Raw genomic sequence first — 18,670 nt, forward strand, 5'->3', positions numbered from 1 at the left:
GTAACATGGCACTTTTTTTTTTAAGAAATGTACTGTGGCACCTCCATTACTGAAATTAGTTTATTAGAAGTTCACTGAGTAATCGTATGAACAGCTTTAAACATACGCAGTTTTTTAAGAAGGTCTGTGTAACCAGAATTCAGTGAGGGGGAGATGGAGCCTGGGAACTACTTCTTCAAGACTGGTGATCGTCCTAAGTCATTCTGAAACATTTCAAGTGCGACGTACCATGATGAAATGTTAAGTGATAGAAAGATCACGGTGGTGGTAATGAGATCCTCAAGGGAGCAAGAATGAGTTCCTCTACCATAATAATTAAATTGTGGATTTCTATAGTTAGGGTAGAGATACAATTGTGCCTGTAATCATAGGAATGCAGAGGAAGACATAATTTGGGGATTTCATTTGAAACTTTTCTTTCAGAAATGGAACAAGAACAGAAAAGATTTTCTTTTGGGTTTTCCTTTCATATATGAATGAAGGATTATCAAAAATAATTTTGTGTACAGGTAAAAGATGAAAACGCTTTCAGAAGACTGAAAACATTATTGACAAGATTGTAAAAGTGAAATTACTAGTCATGCAACACTACCAAAGAAAAGTAGTATTAAATTTTTAAACAAAGCTTTATATTTTTAAAGTGTAAGCATCATAAAAAGAAACATTCCATTATTTTTATAACAAAATGTATGTATATAAACCTGAAGGAATTTTCAGGAACAAGTTATTGTACTGGACCTAGCTAGGTAATATTTCCAAATACGCCTCTTCAAGGAACTGCCCAGGGTACCTGTAACACAGCTAGTTCCATTTTTTTACCACTTGGTCTCCCAACCCATTGTGTTTCAGTTAGCTGGATTCAAGATGGGCTCCTCATCTGGAAAGTTAATGTAGGCATATGGCCTTGCAAATAAAAAGCAAACAAAGTAGGCCACACAGATCTGTCCATTGGAAATTTAAATTGAAAGTAGGAAAGAATTTGCAAATCAGTAGAAAAATGACCATCCTATAAAATTACTTTGTTTCTAGGATAGATTTTTCAATTTTTTTTCTTAACCTCCAAAACAAGGCTACATCTTACAAATTAAGTACATGGAAATCAGGTTAAAACACACATTGCTGGACTGAACCCCCAAAGGTTCTATTTTGGGTGGCCTACAGTAGGCCTACAATTTTATATGTAATGCAGGCACCTCAGAAGTCTTCAGTCAGTTGTGTGAAAACTACTTGATGAAGAAAAAACCAACAAAGCACCAAGCCTCAAAGCAGCGGGGTCAGTGAAACACTGTATGGAGTTACCAGCAATGTTTTGTTTGTGGTTGTAAGTAAATGTGAATAACCTCAGTATAGTGGCACACACTTGTAGCTCCCGCAGCATGGAGACTGAGGCAGGAGTGCTGTGGGTTCAAAGCCAGTCTGGGCTAAAATAGTGAACTCAAGGACAGCCTGAACAACATAGCAAGAGCCAGTCGTAGGCTTTTCTTTATAACCTATTTTAGAAATAGAGAAACATTCCTTAGTTTTCTTACACAAGCTAGAGTAATTCTATAAACTATTAATCTTCTTTTTCTCTTTTAGTCTCAGTATCTTTGTGAAGATACTATCAAGCTCATTCCTTGCCGTCTGACCTGATTCTACCAGAGTAACATTTCCAAAGGCACAGGCCCTATCTTCCCCAAAACACCTCCTTCCTTTGCCCATGGAGAAGATGAGACACATAGCTTACTTACTTACTCAACTTCCCAGTCTGCCTTAGGTTGGCCCCCAATTCCACAGCCATTCCCAGGTGGGCAGGGACATGGGAGCAGCACCTACCCAGGAGATAGGGCCTCACTGTCCCTGGCATTTACAGGCCTCAGAGACTCCTGCACACTCCTAACCTCAAAAGAACAAAGACATCTATGCATCTACAGAAGAAAAGAAATTATTTTTGTGACTACCACACCAGTAATATACATTTAGCTTTTTGTTTTTTACATTGTTTTGTGCAACTATATGCATGTTTCTTTATGTGCTGGTAATTTAATTTCTTTACAGTAGATTCCCAGATACTGGGTTAAAAGTTGTATAGATTATTAATTTTTTCTATTATTGAGAGCATTCAGTGGTATTTCTTGACATTTCCACCTCAGAAGTAGCTGTGATTCTTACTGTTCTTTTCACACCAAAGTTGGAGCTGTTTGATGGGATTCAGCATATTTTGCTTTCAAGTATAAAATTTTTTAAATTTATTGAATCATCTTCCAATAATAGGCAGTATTTAATACACTTATGTATTTTGAGACATGATAAAATAAGTATTTCAAAATAGAAATATGACATTCACCCAACTATGCAATGACTATACGAATTTTAAATGCTTGAGTATATATTACATTTTCCACTATAATGAGACATTTATTTTATTTTAAAGAGAATAAAACCAAACAAACTGAAACAGAATAAAGCCAATCAAAGCAAAACAATGAGTGATACAGGCCTTTAAAACAAGATAATAGAAAATCAACAATGGCTACCATAATGTTTCATGTTATCTTGAAAATAGCTGCCCATACCATCAGATATAATAGAATCTAACAAAACAGAATAAAACCAAACCAAACAAACAAAATGATACAGGACTTCAAAACATTAGACATTAGACTTTAGACATTTCCTCCCCTTTCACCTTCACAATACCTGTTGCAGATTTTGGATCCCTCTAACTCCTTCAGTTTTTTATACTAGGAAGACAACACAGTGTTCACCTATGTGAGTCCAAACTATTTCACTCATGAGCATGATAAGCTGCATTCATTTACTTACAAGAGCCTCAAGGTTATCCTTTATAGCTGAGTGGTTTTCCATTGATTTTATTTTTAATATTATACCTTTCCTATCCATTCTGCAGTTGATGCTTTTTTCTGGATTTCTATTTATCCATATCAAATTCTTTGGCATATAATTTTTCTGTTTTGAAAAACATGAAGCTCTTTTTCTTTTATTTCCATATCTTAATACAAATTCAAGAACTCTGTGACTATGTTGCCAATGCTGACATCTCTTTATTATTTGGAAATTAATGGATTTCTCTTTCTTTTCCCAAGCCCTTTTTTCTTTCAGTGTTCAGTATTCCCAATTTCTTTGTCAGAGTAATGTTTAATCATTTTTCTTCTTCAGTATGTGGTCCTTAAACTCTTAATTTTATGTTTCAAAACTGGAAAAGGTTTGTAGACTATCAAACTGCTAACATATATCTCTTCTGTCTGTAAAGCAAGTTCAAAATCTCCATGCTGCTAATGCCTCTACAATTGCTCTCTGTATACATTGCTTCTGTCTTCTGTCACTCACACTGCTGGTACACCTGCCTGGACCTAAGAATGCCTTCTTCTGCAATCATTGGCTCCTGTCAGCCAGCCCCTTTTCGCAAATACTCCAATTTTGGACTCAAAGGTTAACCTGACCTGGAGTTAACCTCCCAGAGGTTCACACTTCTGATTGATGATACCCAGGTTACCTGCTGGAAAGGCACAAAAGCACTGCTACAATATCTGGCAGAAACTGATTACAAGAAAAAAAAAAAACTCCACAAATTTCTTAGAGCTGTTGGCTTGTATAAAATCTAGATTCTTTTTTTTTGTCTTCTTCCCTTTTATCGGTACCAGGGATCGAACTCATGACTGCCTGCTTGCAAGGCAGGCGCTTATGCCGCTGAGCTAAATCCCCAGCCCCAAAATCTAGATTCTTGAGTTCACAAAATTGATGCTTGGTCAGACTGTCAGGCCCTGGGATCACCCAGTGGCCTACCTGTACAAATACTTGATTGTTGTGGTCGGTCTGGTTGTTGTGGACTGCCTCCCCTCTTTGCCTTTATGCTCTAATAGCTACTGTTCTTCTGATCAAGAAAGCTCAAGTTGGACAGAGATCTAGCTGTCTAGGTGCCACATGCTGTATTGAAATAAACTGTTCTAAAAAACAGACCCCCTGACAGATGCTGAGTACACCTTGTTTATGGATGGAAGTATCTCTGTTAAGAATGGAGCCTGGCAGTCTAGATATGCTGCAGTTACTTTGGACAAAGTTATTTTAGTCAAAGCTTTCCTGATATTGTTTCCTGCTGCTATTTGGAAATCTGCCACCAATGACACCAATTTCTAACCTCCCTCTGGTGATCTGAAACATCAGCCCCAGCCACCAGACCTGCCCTTACCATATGTTCTGCAAGCTCAAGCCACTGCATTGTCATCTATCCCCCTACAGACAGCTCAGGTTTCAGCAACTGTGTCACTGGCCCCAACCTCCAATTCCCTATCCATACTGAGAATACAATAAAAGTTTGTAGGGTGTTGCTGTAAAAAATCATCCCTACAAAAAAAAAAAATCATCCCTACATATGGCCTACCCTTGATGACTGGCAGTGACAGTGAGCCTGTGTTTGTAAGAGAGATAACTTAAAACTAAATAAAAACGATGTACACCATGCAGGCCACAAAGCTCTAAAAAGTTATTTAAAAAACAGTTTGTATTTCACACACATATAACCCAGGTATATATTAACTGCCTCTACAAGTTTCAAAAATTTAGCATCAGAGCTGCTGAAAAATTTACTTGGACTCGACAGCTCACTCTAAAGGGATCACATACTAAAAGCGCTGCTCTGGTCACTCTGAATACTGACCAGTCCATGCACAGCTGAAGCCTGAGGACACAGTTTGCAGTATTTTTCCATATCTATTCCCCTTGATTTTTGTGTCTTTTCAGGCTGTGTTATGGTTTGTGATTGGTCCCCCCAAAGCCTCATACAGGCATGGGGCAGGCTTCTAGGATTTGTGATTGATTCAAAGTCCAATGCTGTGATTATGGGTGTGAGTGCTACACCCACCCCAGGGTAGACGGCCTACATATAATATGAGAAGCAGAAAGAATCTTCTATCCACATGCGTCCCTTTTTGCTCTTGTTGTTTTTGATATTTTCTGCTGCCATGAACAGTTGCTCCTCTGCTATGTGCCACTCTGCTTTGGAGCCAACCAAGTATGTACTGAAACTTCCACAAGTTGTGAGCTAAATAAACCTTTCCTTCCTTAATTTGGGGCATCAGATATTTTGTCTCAACAATTAAAAAAAAAGTAACTGGCTGGGGATTTAGTTCAGTGACATAGTGCCTGCCTGGCAAGTGCAAGATCAGGAGTTTGATCCCTAGCACAAAAAAAAAAAAAAAAAAAAAAAAAAAAAGAAAGAAAGAAAGAAAAGAAAAGAAAAAAAGGACCCAGCACAGAATTTGGTACCAAAGAAGTGGTGTCATTGCTGTGACTGACTATACCTGACCATGAGATTCAAGAGCCATTTGGAATAGCTTGTGGGGAGAGTTTGGAAAGGTTCAGAGATGTCACTTGAAGGAGTAAAGCCTCTTTAGGCTATTCTGTATGGGAGATCCTTGTCAGAGCTCCCTTATAGGTCAGAAGGCTAGTAGAAATCTTGCTAGTAAAGATGAGGCTTGGGAAGTTTCTGCTGGGAAGAAGCACTACATTTGTTGCTAGACTCCAGATAATGTGTGACAGCTTCGCAAAATATTTGTCTGCATTTAGCTCATGTCCAGAGATTTTGCTGAGACTTAAGATTAAAGGCAGCAGATTAATTAACCTGGCAGAAGAAATTTCAAGGCAGTCAACTGTTGAGGAGGTGGCATGGCTATTGTTTGGGGCTTTTAGCCAGATTTATGTTGCAAATCAAGAGCAAAGACCCCAGCAGGATGATTTAAAATTTTGTGACTTGGCCAGAAAGGAAGCTACAGTAAAGACTACAAAGATAGAGCAGAGATCCTCCTGATTCCTGAGAAAGAGCAAGAGAATAGTCTGACCTGAGAGCTCCACAAGAAGCGGAAAAGTTTTCACCTTTCGCATCCTCAGAATTTCAAAAGTAAAAGGGTTTGCTTTGAGAAGAAAACTGCAGAGCATCATGTTCCAAAATGGTACCAGCACAGAGAATTTGTTCCTCAGAATCAGGTTCAGAGCGCTCAGCTATCCAGGTACTTAACTCCTACATCCAAGAGAGAAAAAAGCCTGGCTACTGCTCCAGCTGGCAGCAGATCTTGGCATCATCCACATGGCTCTGGTTTTAGGTACATACAGGATACAAGGGCTCTGCGGTTAAATAGGCTCCCACCCAGATTTCAGAAGAAGACCTGTGAGTCCAGGCCTTGTGCCCCTGAGAGGACAATGTGTAAAAGCTGTGAGAGTGACACCAAAAATGCAAAAGTTTGGAAAAGCCAGGAACATAGATCATCTAAGGAAAGCTGCAACAATTGAGCAGAGAGAAACCATGGGAGCTACAACCACCAGAAGTGCCACAGGGACAGAGTTATGCAAGCCTTTTGGAGCTCACAATTTACCACAGATTTCTTCAGATGTTCCACATGGAACTACAGGATTTAATGTTTGCCCTGCCGGATTTTGGACTTGCTTTGGTCCCCATCCTTTGTATCCCCATTTGTATCTTTTGGAATGTTAATGTTTATTTTGTGCCATTATATGTTGAAAGTAACTTTCTTTTCATTTGAATAGGGGCTCACAGCTAAGAATTTGCCTTAAATCTCAGAGGAAACTTTGGATTTCAATTTTTCAACGATGCTGAAACTGTTAGGACTTTGGCAACTCTTGGAGATGAACTGAATGTCTTTTGCATAAAGCATATGCATGAGTCTTTGGGAGGCCAGGGGTGGAATGTTATGGTTGTGTCTGGATGTCTCCCCAAAGCCTCATACAGGGCAAGCTTCTAAGAATTTGTGATTGATTCATGGTCCAATGCTGGGATTATGGGCATAAGTGCTATACCCAAGTGGGTGTGCCCTACATACAATATAAGAAACCGAAAGAGTCTTCTCTCTGCATGCCTCCCTTTTTGATCTTGTTGCTTTTTGTTGTCTTCTGCTGCCATGGACTGATGGCCTCTGCTATGAGCCACCCTGTCTTGCACCCAGCAGATTATGAACTGAAACCACTACAAACTGTGAACTTATTAAACTTTTCCTTCCTTCATTTTGGGTGTCAGGTATTTTGTCTTAGCAATGAAAGAGAAGTGATCAAGACAGGCTGCTTACCCCAGTCCTTGCTTTCCTGCCCCCTGCTAGCTGGTTTGCTTTTTCCCTTAAACTCTATAGATGGTTTCCCCAAGGGAATATAACAATCAGTCAAGCACTTATCCAAGATTTGATGAGCATCCAATACACTGGACACTCTCTGAGATCAGATTAACTCCTTCACTTCCTTGCCAGAGTAATGTTACAGAACATACAGGCTTAAAATATATCTTTTACTAGAAACAATTTAGAGAAAAATGTATAATATGTCAATTTTGGGGAGCTTGGCTAGGGCCCATCTTAGGATCACTGACAACCCTAATGTTACTGCTTCTAGTTGGGCCTTGTCTCAGAAGAGCACATGTAATATGCCCAGCAAAGATTTGCTAGGGAAACTAAAAGAGGGTGAAAATGTAACAGTAATGCCCCCAACCCTGCAACCAGTACATTTCAGTTTCTTAGTTGCCCAGGTAATAGTCCCTGTTTCAGTTCTAGTTGCTTCTGTCTCTTAGAAATGGCTGATCACTATGATGCACATTGTATAAACCAATCCCCAATTGACAAGCCATTCTGCCTGTGTACTTCCTGCTTGTTTATCCCATACAAGCTCTAGACCATCAGAGATCAGGGCCTGATATTCTGAGAGTGATCCAGATCAGAGCCCATCAATGTAAATAAATCTGCCTCCAAATCCTAGGTGTTGTTTCAATGTTTCTGTTTGCTGTTGCAGTACCCCAGATACTTTCAAGCATACTAGGAGTGGTACCCAGGGCCTTCATACTGATCCGTAGCTGTTGGGAGCCGCAGCAGCGCTAGATCACCATGCGCGGCGGTCATGCGGCCTGTAGGAAAGAGCGAAGCCTGAGCTAAATTACCCCTCCCATCGAGTGAGCCGAGATGGTGCCTGCCTCCTGCTTTCTGATTGTCCTGGCTACATAAACAGCCCGCTCAGCAGAATAGTCTACCTAGCAACAACTGATGCTAGCCAATCAGCTTGCATCACCCGCTTTTGCTTGATTGGATGATGGGTCTGCATATAAGCGAGTGCCTCTCCCGCTCGAGGGAGAAGCACGGAAGGAGCCGCGGGGAGCGGACCAACAGAGGCTTCGGCCAGGACGAGTCCCGGGGCAGACTGTACAGAGAGAAAATAAAGAAAGACTTAGCCACTGCCAGACCTTGTCGTGTGTCTTTCCTGCCGGCCGGGAGCGACACCGACAGGTAGCCAAGTTCTTTTCATATCATTTTTTAAAATTGAAGGCAGGGTTTCCTTAAGCCTCTAAATTGACCAGGCTGGGCTTGAACACTGGATCCTCTTGCCTCAACCTCTCAGAGTGTTGGGATTACAGGCGTGTGCCACCACTTTCTGCCACAAGGAAGGCTTTCTGTGCAAGCCATTGAGACCTTGCTGGTTACACAGCAAACAATAACTAATAGTAATTGTCTGGTAAATCTTAATAAATCCTAAATTAAAAAAACTCAGGTTATTTATCTGTGTATTCCTATAATGCCGTGTTTACTTTGTTCTTTTCCTTTTTTTTTTTTTAACTTTTTATTGGTACCAGGGATCGAACTCACGACCACCTGCTTGCAAGGCAGGTGCTTATGCTGCTGAGCTAAATCCCCAGCCCCAATGCTGTGTTTACTTTATCATGATTGTTATTAACTGTAGCACCTTCAACTCTGTTGACATGTACTTAATGAGAAACTTCTTGGTCAGTTATTCCTCAATATTTCCTTGATCTGTTTTAAAATATTACTATATTAAAGGAAACTAGCTTGGTACCAAGCCTTTCTTTTAGTTAACAAACATTTTTCAGAAGACTTCTCTCCACTCTTGTCTGTTTTTGTCTTTTGTGAATATGTAGTCATTTTGTATGAGATTCTATAAACTTTGCATACTTCACTCATAAACCTTGAAAAAGGATACAATTGATTTTCACATTTTATATATATATATATATCTGAGTCAGTTACTTCAAAAAAGTGTATCAGAAAAATATCACGCAGCTCACAGAGACACTAGGAATAATGGAGAATGAGGAGTTTGAGGGTATAAAGCCATCTTTAGATGCCACTGTTGGCATTGTTCTTCATGGATCCAGGTGACACCAACACCATATGCAATCATCAGCTCTGCATCTGTGCATACTTTGCCCAAACTAAAAGTTACAGGTGAGAGCATTCTCTTGGCTTAGTTGAGGTCAATGCAGGTCTAGGCCCCAACTGTCAGACAATAGAGGAAAAGAACCTTGGTCCAAGTCGGTTTCAAAGTGGTGGGTGGCCTCTTTCTCTACTGAGACTCCAAAGTAAGAATTTTCCACAAATAACGCAAATTCAGACGCTGTGTGGACAAAAAGCAAAGGCTCACTAATTTACTCATAGGGAGGTAAAGATGTGATGAAAAGTCTCTTAGAGTGCTCAGCACTGTGTTAACCAATTTTCGCAGTTTTTTTTTTTTATGAAGTCAGTGACAGAGGCAGTGTGTACTTGTAGATAAAGCATACTTGTAGATAGAGCAATAATTCAGCAGAATTTTTGTTCTTTTGAGAAAATCTTGCTAAGTTGGTCCAGTCTTGAACTCCTGGGCTCACTGATCCTCCTTCCTCAGCCTCCCAAATAGCAGGGACTGAGTTGTGCCAGGTTAAGCAGAAATTTTGATGAATTTTTTTGCCTTTTTGAGACAAGGTCTCACTATCCAGTTTGGGCTGGCCTCAGGCTCACACTTGTCTCAAACTTGCAATGGTCCTTCTGTCTCAGCCTCCCAAATGCTGGGATTACAGGAAAGTGCCACCATGGCTGGCTTTTAAGAAATTTTAATTTAGACAAATTCAATGTGTTGTTTTTTTCAGAACTGGGAATTGAACCAAATTCCGTGTTTTGAGCTGGGGATGTAAACTCAGTAATAAAGTGTGCTCTGTGAGTGTGACGCCCTGGCTCCAAGCCTCAGCTCTGCAGCAAAGTAACCAAACCATACCAAACCAAACAAACCAAACCAACATCAAATCCAAATACAGTGTTTTACAGGGTTATTAGAGGAAGAAACTGGTATAAAAAAGCCTAACTATAAAATCACTTAGCAAGTGCTATAGTATGGGTATGAAGTGGGTGCTGGAGAGTCAATACAGAAAAAACATTATTAGTTGACCTGAGTTTGGGAGGCAGAGTGCCTGCCCCACATGACATGGCCCCCATGTCTGCATTCTTAGGGCTGTGTGCGTGCTCACTTCAGCAGCACACATGCTCAGTGCTGTGTGGTAGTGCAGGATTGTGAAGGGCTCTGTATATCTTAATGAGTTTAAAGTTGGAAGGAGAAGAACAAAATTATCCATATTGTCTGTTAAAATACAGTAAGAATGGGGCTAGGGATTTAGCTCAGCGGCATAAGCGCCTGCCTTGCAAGCAGGCAGTCGTGAGTTTGATCCCTGGTACCGGTAAAAACAAAAAAGACAAAAAAAAAATACAGTAAGAATGATTTGGTGGCATTGTGATACATGTAATTATCATGCCAGGGACTTTGCAGTAGGAGAGGAAGACTGGGCTCAACTCTGAGTGCAGCATGAGTGTCTTACTTTCTCACTGATTGGACAAAATACTCGACACTCATGAGTTAAAGGAGAAAACATTGATTTTGGATCATAGTTTGCAGAGGTTTTGGTCTACAGTTGGTTGGTTCCAAGACAGAGAAGCGTGGCAGAGGGGCATCGCAGAAGAGGAAACAGCTCATGGCAGGGCAGGCAGGAAGACAGAGAAAGTTCAAAGAAAGATGGAAAGATAGACCCTTCTGGGCCATGCCAACCCACCAGGCTTCACCTTTCAACATTACACCCAGCTATAAATCCGTCAGATGGGTCCAGTGATGAGTATCACACATCAATGGATGGTATATCATACATCCCCAGTCACCTCCCAAAAGCCCCACTTTTGAGGGCACAAGGCTTTGGGGAAACATCTGTATATAAACCAAGTGGAAATATATAGCCACAGAGCAAGATGAGAGTCAGGGGATTGTAAATTACTAAAGTATAACATTAAGGATAAAGGCTAAATCAACCAAGTCAGATTCTAGTGGGGGACAGGCCTGGTGATCAGATGTCACTGGGAATATCGCCATGCTCAGCTACAGTATCACAGTTTCTTAGGGTTGCCAAGTGTCTAGCAATTAGTTCACCCATCCACCCACCAATTTATTCCTGAGTAGTACTGATGGTGGGCACATTCACCGAATGCCTAAAACCCACTGTGCTCTTGGAGCAGATGGATGAGTAAATTTAAGTGGCAAAAGTGATGTGTGTGTTGGGAGAGACATTTATGTAGTGGGTGCTAAGTGAGAGCTGGGAAACAGCCCCAAACTGCACCTTGGATTTATCACAGGGTGCCTCAGGGAAGCTTCTCCCATGGGACAAATGCGTTCTATTCTGAAAGATTAATTGGATTTAGCTTGGCAGTGCTCCACTGTAATAAATAGCACAGCTGTCAGTTCTGGAACACACAAGCACTTCAGATTAGTTTGAATGTGAAGTATAAGAAAAGGTGAAAAGTGGGGGGGAGACAACCCAGCAGCATGGCGCCCGCTTGTTAATTACAAGGTCCTTGAGTTTGATTTCCAGTTCAAAAAAATGGAGAAAGGCAGTGGATAAAATTGAGATGGAAAGCATAGCCAGGGATAGGACAGTGGTCCAAAATGATAGCAATGTCACAGATAGGTAGCCAGGTAACATTATATACAGAAAACTAGTTAAGACAGCTTTGTGAGTTTTAGGATAGTGATGGACTTGGGACCATATGATAATAAAAAGCCATTTAAATTTAGTAAAAAAAAAAAAGTCCCACTGTGCTACTCAAACAAAACCAGCCAGTTTAGTGACTGTGGTTAAATCAAGAATGCTCTTGAGGTACTTACTGGGCGTGTGGTTAGGTGGAGACTGCTTGCCTAGCAGTGCAGAGCTCTGGATTCCATCACTGGCACCATAAAACAAAAAAAAAAAGAGAAATCAAAAATCATTTTAAGGGTTTGGACTTTAGATTCAGGGTAGAGGAAGGCTAACATGGGATAAAGAGTAATCAGACGTTTTTAAAAGCTTAACTGGTGGCACCACAGACTCAATATTAGAAAGGGATAAGATTGACACCTGAAAAATTGATTAGGTGGTTAGGGCAGCATGTAAGACTTGAAATGCCAGTGTCCTGAAAGAAGTGGATAGAGCAGAGAGACATGGAACTAAGAGCAAAGGTACTCAGTAATAGATTGGAAGTGGGGGACACAGAAGAAAAAAATCACACTTAACACACATTACACAATCACATTACACAATCATTACACATTCATTTATGCATACACCCTGTAAAATGTAATGACTTCTATTGTTCTACTGGCTTGCCAAAGTGATCTTCATCTTGTTTTAAAAATCATTTTGAAATCTATATTCACATATTTACCTCCTTGCACTCTGGAATTAAATTTCTGAGATTGAAGTAAATTATTTCCTTTATTGGTTTCTCTTCCTCTTTCTGACTTCCCTATTTTATTCTCAATATTTTACTGTTTTTGTTGTCTGTTAAATTTTCTCATCTGAATGTAGCTTTTGAACCAAAATAATTATGGAAACTCCAAATATCTGAAACTTGTCTCCTTTTCAAATCCTGAAGATTTCCTGAAGTGTCCAAGTTGTCTTTTATAAATGTCATGGAAAAGGATCATTGTCACATGTAAGTATTCTTTTTTTCAATAGAGACCTTTGCTGTTGTAGTCAATTCTTTCATTTTCTTAAAAGCTTTTCCCCTTAAAGTTGACATATGTTTTTATCCTAACTCAAATTTTCATAATAACTCATTTAACTTTAAAAGATTTACAGGTCACTTGTAACGACAGTAAAATTTAAACCAGAAAGACAGAGGCTTTAAGTGGGGCATCTGTTTGGTTGAAAAAGGAAGGCAAAGGAAAAAAAAAAGTGAAAGTTTCTTCTCTGTTTCATTTTTTAATTTTTTGTGGTTCTCAAGATCAAACAGTTTCCACTTCTTGGTCCTCCAAAGGATTAATATGTAAAATGTATAAAGAGCTTTAAAAAAAGACTCCAAAAATAAAAGAACAATCCAAAAAATGAGCAATTAAAGTGAAAAGACACTTCACTTTATCTTTGCAATTAGAGAAATGCAAATCAAAACAACACTGAGATCCCCCATTCTACTAGAAATGAGCATCCTCAAGAACTAAAAAACAGCAGAAGAGGTTGTGAGGAAAAGGAACCCTTCTGCACAGTTGGTAGGAATGTAAACTATACAATCACTTTGGAAATCAGTAGGGTTTGCTTAAAAAACTAAAAATAGAAATTCCATTTAGCCAGCTGTACTTCTAGGTATCCTCCCAAAAGAGTTAGTTATTGTGCTATGCTTATGTGTGCTAACCCATGTTTATAGCAGTGCAACTCACCACAGGTCAATCTTGGAAGCAGCCTATATGCCATTAACAGATGAATGAAGAAAATGTGGTGTATATGTACAATGGAGCCATGAAAGATTCATTTGAGTCATTTTTAGGGAAATGAATATATCTGGAGACCATGAGGTTAAGTGAAATAAATCACATACAGATTTTTTTGGGGGGGAGGTTCTTATTCTATAGTTCATATTGGCTTTGAACTATGTAGCCCAGGCTGGCATTGAACTACAGACGATTCCTGTGCTTCAGCCTCCCAATTGTTGGTTTTACAGCCATGAGCCACCACGACTGGCTTAGAATGTTAAATATTGTATGGTTTCTCTTATATGAGAAACCCAAACTATAAATAATTTAAAGAGCAAAATAAAAGATAAGAAACAGAGAGCTAGACAGTGGAGATGGGAAGGCGATCTAGATATGGAAGGAGGGCGGAGTACTCGTTTGTCTATGTACTAGATCCCAAGAGGAAGGTAATTATTGTGTATCACCGACATGCACTAAAAAAAAGCAACCAGGGCAAGAGGTCACCCCACCCAACGTGGGCTGCCCAGCAAGCCAGCAGTGCTAGGAGTTGTCCTCGGCCACCAGCCTCGCTCCCAGTCCTCGACCCAGTCTGAACAAGCTTTCTTCTTTTTCACCCGACTCCAGCAGAGGCAGCCTGCCTGGCCTGGGTCCCGGGTGGGCGGAGAAGAGGCGCCCTCAGCCTGAGAGCCTGAAAGCCCTCAATCCCGAGGCGGGGCGGGGTCCCGGGATGACAGGCGGGGCCCCGCCCAAAGCCACGCCCACCGGGAATGGGCCCCGCCCCGAGGCCCCGCCCCCTCAGGCGCTCCGTAGCTGTGACGTGCGCGGCGGCGGGGCTCGCGGGCGCCGGCGGACACCGACCCGGCTCTGTCCGAGCAGGAAGCGAGCAGCCGCCGGCCGTCTTGTCTCCCTCGGCCTTCAGCGCCGCCCGCACACCTGCCCTGCCCCGCGCCGGTGAGTGTGGCGGCTCGCGCCCGGGCTTCCCCCGGGTGCGCGGGGTGCTCGGTCTTTCGCCGGCTCCGCGGTCGGTCCTCCTCTGGGTCCCCGGACGGGTCGGTCCTCCTGCGGTCCGCGTCCGGCTCGCCGCCCCCCTGTGCCTCCGACCACTCCCCGGCCCAGGTGGGAGCTGGCGCTCGGGGGCGCAGCCCGGGCCGCGCTCTCCGACCGGCACCGCGCCTCTTTGGGTTTCCTTTTGTTAACGCGCTTGAAGTTCACGCGCGGCTCGTCCCGGGCTGTGGGGAGCAGGTGAGGCCGGGCGGGGTCGCCTCAGGTGGGCCGCCGGGGCGGCGCTGGGGCGTCCTTCACTTGGACTGCGTTCGTCTGCGGACGTGCTACTGAACTGCAACTTTGTTTGTTAGTTTCCAAAAACTCTTTAAAACGATTAAAATACCTCAACCCCGAGGTTTTGTTTTTAATAGAGTTCCTGCTTTAACATTCATGTGAGAAACAGTTCCAAAACCAGCACATTATGTGTGGCGTACAGTATGTAATGGAGAGGTGCTGAAATCGACCCGTGCAGACTCTGCCCCAGTTTAACAGACTACATGCTGGAAAAATGTTTGGCTTACTGGTCTGCGCTGGTGCAATAGATACATTGTGTCCAAATATAGGCGGGCTTTGTTTTAAAAACTGTTACGATTTATATGAAACTAGCTTCACACCATAAAATGTGAATCTTGGACGGGTAGTGGCCATGGTGCAAAGGTTGGCCTCTAAACAGCAATTCTCTACAAATTAACCGTGGTCAATTAGTTGTGGATTTCTAAATGGCAAATGGTCAATGAAAACGTCATCTTATTGTCTTCCAGCATTAAGATTTAGCCTCCGATAGAAATGGTGCAAAGTGTGCTATCGCCAGAGCAGAACGTGAAACAGTTCTGGTGTTCAGAGAGCTCATGGGCTTTACAGTATCTAGCTCATTTTGAGTATTTTCAGTTGCTCCGGAATTACATGCGTCGTGGTAAACAAGTTATGTTAATCTGATGGAGATTTGCACATTGCATTTTGTATTTTTTGTGTAATGCGTTACAGATTGTTCTCTTAGCTTTTTAGCTCTTTAATAACATAATGTTTTCAAAAATACATTGTAAAACAAGGAACAGAAGTATAATCTTTAAGAAAAATTATTACAATTAAAATCTGTATAATACAACTATGAAGTGTATAATGAACATAGATTCTTAGTGACGAGATGTGAGAAACATGAACAACAAATGTAAAAATGAGCAAGAGAAATGGACAACATTAATATTTAAGGCAAAGTGATGTAAGGTATTGAAAGCAAAGATCGTAAATCATAACTTGTGTGGCTTATCTGAACTGCAGTATTTTTCCCTGTTTATGTTTGTGTGATCAAGTTTTAAAATAACAGTGGCCAGGAAATGTGAGAGAGGCTGAAGGCTCTTTTCCCATCCTGTTGTGACTTTGTGTGGAGTCTGTGGTGTATCATGTAACCCATTGTTTAGACAACTGTGCTGTATCTGGTTCTGAAATGCAGCTTTTAAAAGAAAGTTTTAAAGATTTTGACCTTGTGAGATTTAAATAAATACAAGCACACAAACATTTAAAAATCAATAGTTTTAATTTCTTTTGAAAGTTGAGGATCAATTTTGATATGTAAATTATTGGCTTAAGTTTTTTTTCTTTTTTTTTTGGGCGGGGGGACCTGGTCTCTTTCTGTAGTACAGATGGCTGGCCTTGAACTCACTGTGTAGTCCAGGCTGGCCTTGAACTCTGCATGATTCTAGGGGTGGGATTATTAGGGGTGCTCTACTATGCCCAGCTAAACGTTTTTAAAATGCTAGAGGGGCAGCATTTGCCTACTTTGACCCTGGATACAAACCCCAATATAGCAGGGTGAAATAAAATTTTCTAACCTTGGTGAGTTTTTCATTTCTCTGTATTAAAACATCCTACTGAAAAATAAAAGGCTGAAAAAAGCATTGCAGCTTACAAATCTAACATAGTTAACTGTGATTGTGATCCTCTGGGTGAAATACTTTGTAATACATAATTTGTGGACTGGCCATACAGTTAAGATCATGGCTCACTCACTAGGCATCTGCCACAAGGGGAACAGAAACCAAAGGGGATGATCTAGAAAATAATTTTCTGGGTAGGTTGTCTTGTCCTTTTACAGAGGAGAAATTGAGGCTCAGAGAATTAAAGTTTGCTCACTATAGCAGAGTTCCAGAGGGCTAAGTCTGGATTCATGTGACACCACCATCTTTCCTAACAGTATAGCTTCCTTGATTTCAGTTCACTTGATGAATTGTGCAGATAAACCTGTAGACCTGGGAAGGAGGTTTGAAGAAGGCATCCAGGGGTGGACATAATAGGCAGGCCATAAATATAGTTCTGAAACTGTGATTTTAGATTCTGTGAATTTATTCTCAAGGTGACAGCCTTGAACAATGATATGATGTTGCTTTATAATTTCTGATGTAATTCCAGAATGTTATACATATTATGTGCTTTTTATTTTGATAGAACTAGAATTACACTGTAATCTAACACTGAATTTCATTACAGCTAAAATGAATAATATAATGTTCCTACAAAGAATAGAACTTGAATTTTCCTCAAATGAGATAAATTGTTGCTTGTTAATGCAGTAGCTATCTTTTAAATGTTACATAATTAATTTTAATCATATTGGGGAAACCTTATTTTTAGATTGATTAAATCATCTCCTATACTTTTTTGGGGAAGGGGCAGGATTTCACTATATATCTCAGACTGTCTTGAATTCACTATGCAGCCACTAAGAGCTCCTCTTGGCTCAGCCTCCCAAGTGCTGGAATTACAGGTGTGTGATACCACATGTGGCTCCAGTACTATTTTTTTTCCCTTGTACTATTAAGACAGATCTTTTTTGTGGGGCCTGGTATTTACTCAGAAATATCCCTGATCTGTGAGACAGAAAGGAAAAACAAGCACATAAAGTCCATCTTCTGTAACAACTGGGAGTCTTGCATTGCAGCAGTTAAGTAGAAGGTAGTTAAGTAAATGAACAAGAAAAAGGAAGGTTGAATTGGATGGCTATGTTTTTACAGTTGGTTTCATTATTTGAAGTATTAGGAATTTTGCATCTTAAGAATACTCATTTGAATGTAAATATAAAATCGTCATCCAAGGGCTTAATATCAGTTATTAATGGAAGATCTGTGACACATTTTTAAAAAAAATTACTAGTGTAGATACTCAAGAAAATAAGCTTAAATTCTATTTTTGAGGTATCATATGTTCTGAGGCACCAGATCTTATGTATTTAAAACAATTGTGCTTTTATCTGCCACATTTTAGCGGTAATAATGTTAAGCCATAACTATTATACTATATGGTTTTCAAAAATAGTTTTTTCTAATTGATTAGCATGGGAATGACTACATAATTTGAAAAGTGCTCACAAATTCCATCAAAAGTTTTATCTATGAGTAGTGAATTGAAAGAAATAAAATCCAAAGAATAAATTGGGCATCTTTAAGAAATTCTGCTAGTGTTGAGGAGAGGAAATAATTTTCGATGTGGAAAGCATTGTTGAGCGAAACCAAAACACTGAAGCACATTCCTTGAGTGTGTATTCATGAAGGACAAATGCTAATGTTCATGCTGAGTAATGTGTGTGAGGGAAGTGCTGCCGGGGACGCAGGCATCTTCTGTGTGTGTTATGTCATGTGTTCTTTATTTGAAAGTAACCAATTGACAAACCTTCAGAAGGTGAGCTACTCTGCGTGGCCAGATTTTGATTTCTAATCTGTGTGAATGAACATCTTTTTCAGCAGGTATTTGGAGACAGCCTGTTGTGCTTTCTGTTGGCAACTTTCTGGGTTGAGGAAGTAGGAAATAGGAAAAGTAGAAATATGTGGACAGATAAATAGAAACCATCCATCTAAAATCTGAAGGTGAGCTGGGCGGTGGCACACACCTGTAGTCCCAGCTACTCTGGAGTCTTAGGCAGGAGTGGGATCCCTTGAGCACAAGAGTTAGTGGCCAGCTTAGGTCACACAGTAAGACCTCATTACAAAGGAGCAAACAAATAGTTAAAACCTGAAGATATTTATGTCAGAAGTTAATACCTTATATTTCTATGCCATATTAGGGTTTTGAAAAGTCATTTTATGTTCATTTAAGTCATATATATATATATTTTTTTTTA

At 40.6% G+C, this 18,670-nt stretch overlaps 1 protein-coding gene across 10 annotated transcripts in view; it reads left to right on the forward strand.

The window, feature by feature from the left end:
* The first annotated feature begins 14,308 nt into the window (after nt 1-14,308).
* Myo6 (myosin VI) overlaps nt 14,309-18,670 on the forward strand; it is a 160,455-nt gene continuing 156,093 nt past the window's right edge. For 9 of the 10 annotated variants that reach the window (XR_010039917.1, XR_010039918.1, XM_013141780.3 and 6 more), the window contains exon 1: nt 14,310-14,466. The gene's annotated coding sequence lies outside the window, so the exon portion shown is untranslated. Of the gene's footprint in view, nt 14,467-18,670 lie in introns of all 10 variants that reach the window. The other variant, XM_063226924.1, reaches the window with a different exon arrangement.

Source organism: Cavia porcellus, unplaced genomic scaffold (genome assembly GCF_034190915.1).
Source record: "Cavia porcellus strain 051 isolate PalLab524CR breed Dunkin Hartley unplaced genomic scaffold, mCavPor4.1 scaffold_16, whole genome shotgun sequence".
NCBI lineage: Eukaryota > Metazoa > Chordata > Mammalia > Rodentia > Caviidae > Cavia > Cavia porcellus.